We start from the raw sequence: 7364 nt of genomic DNA on the forward strand, positions 1-7364 counted from the left end.
TTATGTCCACGCTTTGTCTCAATAAAAAGAAAAAGGAAAAGAGACAAAAAAAAAATATGAGGGGGTCAACATTGCTATATTTTGTCCAAGATGAAACCACGGAGTGTAAATTTCTCTTCTGAAAATTGCTTTAGTAGGGTCGACGGACTGCACTCCCTGACTCTCAAATAAGGGATTCATCATACTTGCTATACTAACGGAATTTTATTTTTTTTGCATAAAACAAACAAAACATTTTTTTAACTATTTGCATTTTTCATTTAGCATTGCTCCGCAACACCCCTACCACACCCGACTCCGAGCTAGACAGATGCAAGACTCTTCAGACTCCAGTCAAGATTCCCGGACTGAATTAGCTAGCTTGAAAGAGCAGATGGCATAGATGTTTCACATCCTGAAGGCTCTCCAGAGTGAGAAAGGGAAGACTACTACTAGGCCACAACCTCATTCGGGATCCGGAAGTCCCAGTCTAGAGGACATCACTGGCCAGCCTGATGAAAGTCATGACACCAACACACGACAGCCAAATGCCAACAATCAAACGAATGGAAGGTACAATCCGGATGGGACCCAAAGGACTCCTCTAGGAAGTAACACCCCAACATAAAGAAAGATGAAGAGAAGTGGAGCTCAATAGAAGAGAGATTGAAGGCTATTGAAGGGGGCCAATTGTCTGGATCTGAAGAATGCTTTTGAGATGTGTTTGGTGCCCGATGTGGTACTCCCACCCAAATTCAAAGTGCAAGAGTTCGAAAAGTATAATGGGACCACTTGCCCCAAAAGTCAATTGCACATGTACGCCAGGAAAATGTCAGCATACCTTGGGAATGATAAGCTATTGACCCACTGCTTTCAATACAGTTTGGTGGGGGTAGCTATGAACTGGTACATCCGTCTGGAGAAAACACAGATCAGGACCTTCTTGGATCTATCCAATGCCTTCATCAGACAATACAAGTACAACGAAGATGCTGCACTAGACAGGACTCAGCTACAGAATATGTTTAAGAAACCAACTGAGAATTTCAGAGAATATGTTCAGCGTTGGAGGGGACTAGCATCCCAAGTCCTTCCGTGATTGGAAGATGAGGAACAACTGTCGATCTTTATCGACACTCTGCATAATCCATATTATGAATGCCTCATAGGAAGCGTGACAACCAACTTTAATGCTCTTATCAAAGTAGGGGAGAAGATAGAAGGAGGTATCAAGAACGGGAAGATTTCTGATGAAGGTTCAAGCTCTAGTAAGAAGCCCACTTTCATGAAGAAAAAGGAGGCAGAAAATCATTTCGTTGATGCCGAGCCAAAGAAGTTCTAGTCCCGGAACAATAACCCCAAAACAATCATCATGCGCCCTCTCGGTTTGCACGGAACCACAATCAATGCCAAAACCAAACACAGAATCAAACAATCCATAACCTCCCTCCTCCAAACAATAACACACACCAACCCCGACAAGGCTATACTCATTACCCCAGAAACAATAACCATAACTAGCAAGAAAGGAGAGCACCCGTGTTTGAACGGATCCCGATAACCTATACAGAGCTTTTCGCATATCTGTTAGGGCAGGGGATGATCACAACAATCCCTGGAAGAGTCTATGAGAACCCTGGGCAATGGCTCAATGAAAACGTCAACTGCGCTTACCACTCTGGGGCAGCAGGACATTCGGTAGAAGATTGTAGAGCCTTCAAGTACAGAGTTCAGGACCTCATTAATGCTAAGCGAATAGATTTCTGAGAGACAAGACCCAACATAACTGGAAATCCTCTACCAAACCATGGAAATCAGGGAGTGAATGCTATTCAGGAGGAGAGCAAGGTTGTAATTGTTGGAAAAGTTGATGATGTGAAGATGCCCATGAGTTTCGTCTTCCAAGAGATGTGTAGGCAAGGTTTGGCAGAGGTTGCTGTCCAAGAGTCAGATAACAGTGACATAAAGAGTTGTGAGATGCATGGCCGTGTGGGCCACAGTTTGGAGGATTGCAAGGAGTTCAGGTTGCTTCTCCAGAAGATGATGGACTTGAAACTAATTGCGATAGGCGGAAGATCTCAGTGTTATGGAATTAATGTCTTAGAGAAACACCAAAATGAGGTACCTGTATTCATACGCACGTATGAACCCGTGATAAATCCATCTAGGGGCGTTCAAACATACTTCAATCAACATCAATGGGAACCATTCATTCGACAAATGGAGTTCGTAATAACGGGGGAGCAAGGTCTATTCCCTTATGAGTCAGATAAGGCAGTGCCTTGGATTTACAAAGAGGAACCAATGGGGAATCCTTCTATAGTTACCAACATTGTAGGAAGCAGCAGAATCACAAGGTCGGGAAGTATCTATGTTCCACCAGAGATAGAAAGGGGTCCATCTGGGGCCACTAAAGATAAAAACAAAGAAAAAGTGCCAGAACCTACAGAAGAGGAAGTTGAGGTGGCCTTACCAAAGGGGGTGCCAAATGAAGAGGCTTGTGAGTTTCTGAGACTCATCAAGCAAAGTGAATACAAGATAGTGGACCAGCTTAATAAGACTACAGCAAGGATATCTTTGTTGTCCTTATTAATGAGCTATGAGGCTCACAGGAATATGCTACTAAAAGTATTGAACCAGGCTCACGTCAACCACGACATTACAACTAACAGATTTGGAGGGATAGTCAACAACATTGTAGCAGACAATTACATATCCTTTTGTGACCAAGAGATATCTCCTGAGGGCACCAGACATGTTCGCCCCCTGCATATCTCAGTAATGTGTAATGACTGTGTGATTGGTAAAGTCCTCCTAGACAGTGGGTCGTCTCTGAATGTCATGACGAAGTAGACTTTCTCCAGATTTCCAGTAGACGCCTCCTGCTTGAGGGCCATCTCAATGATTGTTAAAGGTTTTGATGGGTCCCGTAGAGATGTGATGGGGGAGATGGAGTTATCGATCAAGATAGGACCATGCATATTTAACATTTTGTTTCATGTAATGGATATCAATCCGACGTCTAGCTGCTTGTTGGGACGTCCATGGATTCACTCTTCAGGAGCAATATCATCTACCCTGCATCAAAAGGTAAAGTTTATAGTTGATGGAAGGTTGATAATAGTTTCAGGGGAAGAAGATGTGATGGTATCTCAGCCATTTAACGCTTGCTACGTCAAGGTGACTGAAGAGGCATTGGAAACATCATTCCAAGGCCTCGAGATTGCAGACACCACATCTATGATAGAAGGTGCACCATCGCTGAACCCTTATGCATCAGATGCTTATCTCGTGGTGGCAAAAATGATGAGCCGTGGGGGGTATCGACCCGATAGAGGATTTGGAAAGTATGGACAAGGCTGCAAGGAGATCCTAATACCTAAAGCTAATAAAGGTCGATATGGCTTAGGGTATAAACCCACTCACGAAGACAAACTCCAAATTATAGAAGCAAGGAAAAATGGTCGTGTGGCTCGACTGGGGTAGTTTAGACATGAGGTTGTGGCAAAACTTCCCATACCGCACATCAACCAAAGCTTTGTCGCTAGCGGTACCAAGATCTCAGGAATGGTGGCCATCATAAAAGAAGAAGGAATGGAGGAGGAGTTCGGGTTCGTGTACGTGTGTCCCCCTAGCACCTATTTGAAGAATTGGAGTGAAGAAGCGCATGCATCAATTTCACTAGAACCAAAGTAATAAATAAATGTAGTCTTTTAGCTATGCCCAAGGCTATTAGACATTTTTATATTTTTCAATAAGGGCTCATCTGTTTTAGTACTTTCAAAATTAATAAAGATCAATCTTTTCGATCATATCAATTTGTCTCTTTTGCATTATTCATTGCATGCTGAAAGAAAATCATTAAAAACAAAAAAACAAAAAAGGTCAGTAAAATTAAAACCAAATCTATGGGGAGCTGACTCGGTCATCCCCGTGCTGCAGATCCAATAGCGACTCTGAAAATGAGGGCCATGCTGGTGAGCCCTTCTCCACATCTGACCAACCCATCAACCAAGTGGAAGATGACAGTGATGATGATGAATGAGAGGCTTCCCCAGAACTACTCAGACTGGTAGAGCAAGAGGCTAGGGAGATTCAACCACACCAAGAGTCTGTCAAGCTTGTCAACATAGGTTCTGAAGAAGATAAGAAAGAAGTGAAAGTGGGCACCACGATGGACGTTAAGGAACGAGAACGGTTAGTCAAATTCTTACACGAATTCAAGGACGTCTATGCTTGGTCATATGAAGAGATGCGAGGACTAGACTGAGGTATAATGGAGCATAAATTACCACTAGTACCCAACTCCAGGCCAGTGAAGTAGAAGCTACGAAGAATCAAGCTAGAGATCTCCTTACGGGTCAAAGAAGAAGTGGAGAAATGGTTGACAGTCGGGTTTGTTAAAGTTGCTGAATACCCGGATTGGGTGGCCAATGTGGTAACTGTGCCGAAGAAAGGGGGAAAGCTTAGAATATGTGTTGACTACAGAGACCTCAACAAGGCTAGCCCAAATGATGACTTTTCGGTGCCGCATATAGATGTCTTGGTTGATAGCACTGTAGACCATGCTCTTTTCCCATTTATGGATGGGTATTCTGGATATCATCATATCAAAATGGCGCAAGAGGAGGTGATCAAAACTACATTTATCACTCCATGGGGTACCTTCTGCTACCAAGTTATGCCATTTGGATTAAAAAATGCTATGGCTACATATCAGAGAGCCATGGTAACTCTCTTCCACGACATGATGCATAAGGAGATAGAAATCTACGTCGATGACATCATCTGCAAATCCAAGACAGAGGGAGAACATGTAAACAACTTGAGACATTTGTTTGAGAGACTGCGAAAGTATCACCTCAAGTTGAATCCAACCAAGTGCAGTTTCTGGAGTGAAATCCGGTTGGGTATTGGGTTTCATCATCAGCTAGAAAGGTATTGAGGTAGATCCAGAAAAGGTGAAAGCCATCATCGAAATGTCAGCCCCTCGAACAGAGAAGGAAGTCAGAGGATTATTAGGGAGGTTAAATTACATTTCCCGGTTCATCTCACAATTAACGTCCACCTGTGAACCAATATTCAAACTCTTAAGGAAGAATCAGGTAGTAAGGTGGAATGACGATTGTCAATCAGCATTTGAAAAGATAAAGCAGTACTTGACCGAGCCTCCAGTGTTGATGCCTCCAGTTCCAGTGCGACCCTTGATTCTATATCTCACTGTGGTTGATGAGTCTATGGGTTGTGTTTTGGGGCAACGGGGTGATTGTGGAAGAAATGAGCAAACCATCTATTATTTGAGCAAGAAATTCACAACTTGCGAAATAAAATACTCACTGTTAGAACGTACATGTTGAGCCTTAGTCTGGGCCTCTCGCCGTTTGAGACAATACATGCTAAGTCACACTACTTGGTTAGTATCATGAATGGATCCCGTCAAGTATATCTTCGAGAAACCCATACTGACCGGAAGGATTGCTAGATGGCAGGTGTTTTTATCTGAATATGACATCGTGTATGTGACACAAAAGGCTGTGAAGGGAAGTGTTATTGTTGACTACTTGGCCGATCAACCCGTAGACAAACTGGGGCAGACGAAGTATGAGTTTCCAGATGAGAACATCATGGCTTTATCCGATGAATTGAGAGAAGAGGAAAAATGGACTCTAGTCTTTGATGGGGCCTCAAATGTGTTCGGACATGGAGTAGGTGCCGTGTTGGTATCTCCGACTGGGAAGTTCCTTCCCGTTACTGCTAGACTATGCTTTGACTGTACCAACAACATAGCGGAATGTGAGGCGTGTGCTTTGGGGCTGAAAGCTGCTATTGATGCAAAAGCAAAAATCCTAGAAGTATTTGGGGATTCTGCTATGGTAATCCACCAAATAATAGAAGAATGGGAAACTCGTGATACCAAATTGGTGCCCTACAAAAATTACATCCGGAAGTTGAGTGAACAGTTTGATCAAGTGAATTTTCATCACATCCCCATAGAAGACAATAGGCTGGCAGATGCACTAGCAACCTTATCCTCAATGTTTCACGTTGGAGGGGACATTTTGCTCCTTTTCCAAATAAAAGACAACACTGAACCAACTTATTGTCATGCAATTGAAGAAGAGCCCGATGACAAGCCAGGGTACCACAACATAAGAGAATACCTAAGAAGACAAGTTTATCATCCGAATGCCTCAGAGACCGACAAAAGAACACTTAGAAGACTAGCCACAAACTTCTTTTTGAGTAGAGATGTTGTTTACAAAAGAAATCACGATATGGTACTCCTCCGATGCCTAGAATCCAAGGAAGCTCAGAGAATGGTGGAAGAGGTACATGAGGGAACTTTCAGGACCCACGCGAATGGGCATGCTATGGCCAATAAGATCATGAGAGCAGGTTACTTCTAGTTGACTATGCAAACTGATTGCTGCCACTATGTGAAGAAGTGCCACAAATGCCAAATATATGCAGACAACATCAATGCACCTGCAAACCCCTTGAATGTCTTAACGTCACCATGGCCATTTTCCATGTGGGGAATGGATGTCATTGGACCCATAGAGCCGAAGGCCTCTAATGGACATCAGTTCATCCTGGTTGCTATAGATTACTTCACTAAATGGGTGGAAGCAAACTCCTATGCTAGCGTGACCCGAAACGTAGTCCTCAGGTTCATAAAAAGAGAGTTAATATGTCGATATGGGTTACCCGATCAGATCATCATCGACAATGCAACCAATCTGAACAACAAGATGATGACTGAAATGTGCGAAAAATTCAAAATAAAACATCACACATCCTCACCATACCGACCCAAGATGAATGGAGCCGTCGAAGCAGCCAATAAGAACATCAAAAAGATAGTCCAGAATATGGTAGTGACTTACAAAGATTGGCACGAAATGCTACCATTCGCTTTACACGGTTATCGTACTTCAGTCAACACTTCCACGGGAGTTACTCCATACTCCCTGGTTTATGGTATGGAAGTTGTTCTTCCACTTGAGGTAGAGATCCCATCTCTAAGGGTTTTGGCAGAAGCAGGCCTGAATGAGTCAGAATGGGTTCAAGCTCGACAAGATCAATTGAATCTGATAGATGGTCGAAGACTAACTGCAATTTGCCACGGACAGTTGTATCAGAAGAGAATGATGAAGGCATACTCAAAGAAGGTTCGGCCCCGCCAGTTCAGGGAAGGAGACTTGGTGCTGAAGAAGATCTTACCGACCCAAAAAGACAGCCGAGGAAAATGGATTCCAAACTACGAAGGTCCATATGTAGTCGAGAAAGCTTTCTCCGGTGGAGCCCTAATCCTAAATGACATGGATGGAGAGGATCTACATCTCACCATAAATTCGGATGCAGTAAAGAAGTATTATTCATGA

The 7364-nt window shown here is 43.2% G+C and overlaps 1 pseudogene; it reads left to right on the top strand.

The window, feature by feature from the left end:
- On the top strand, positions 698 to 7364 carry LOC109330895 (annotated as a pseudogene).

This window comes from Lupinus angustifolius, chromosome LG17 (genome assembly GCF_001865875.1).
Source record: "Lupinus angustifolius cultivar Tanjil chromosome LG17, LupAngTanjil_v1.0, whole genome shotgun sequence".
Lineage (NCBI taxonomy): Eukaryota > Viridiplantae > Streptophyta > Magnoliopsida > Fabales > Fabaceae > Lupinus > Lupinus angustifolius.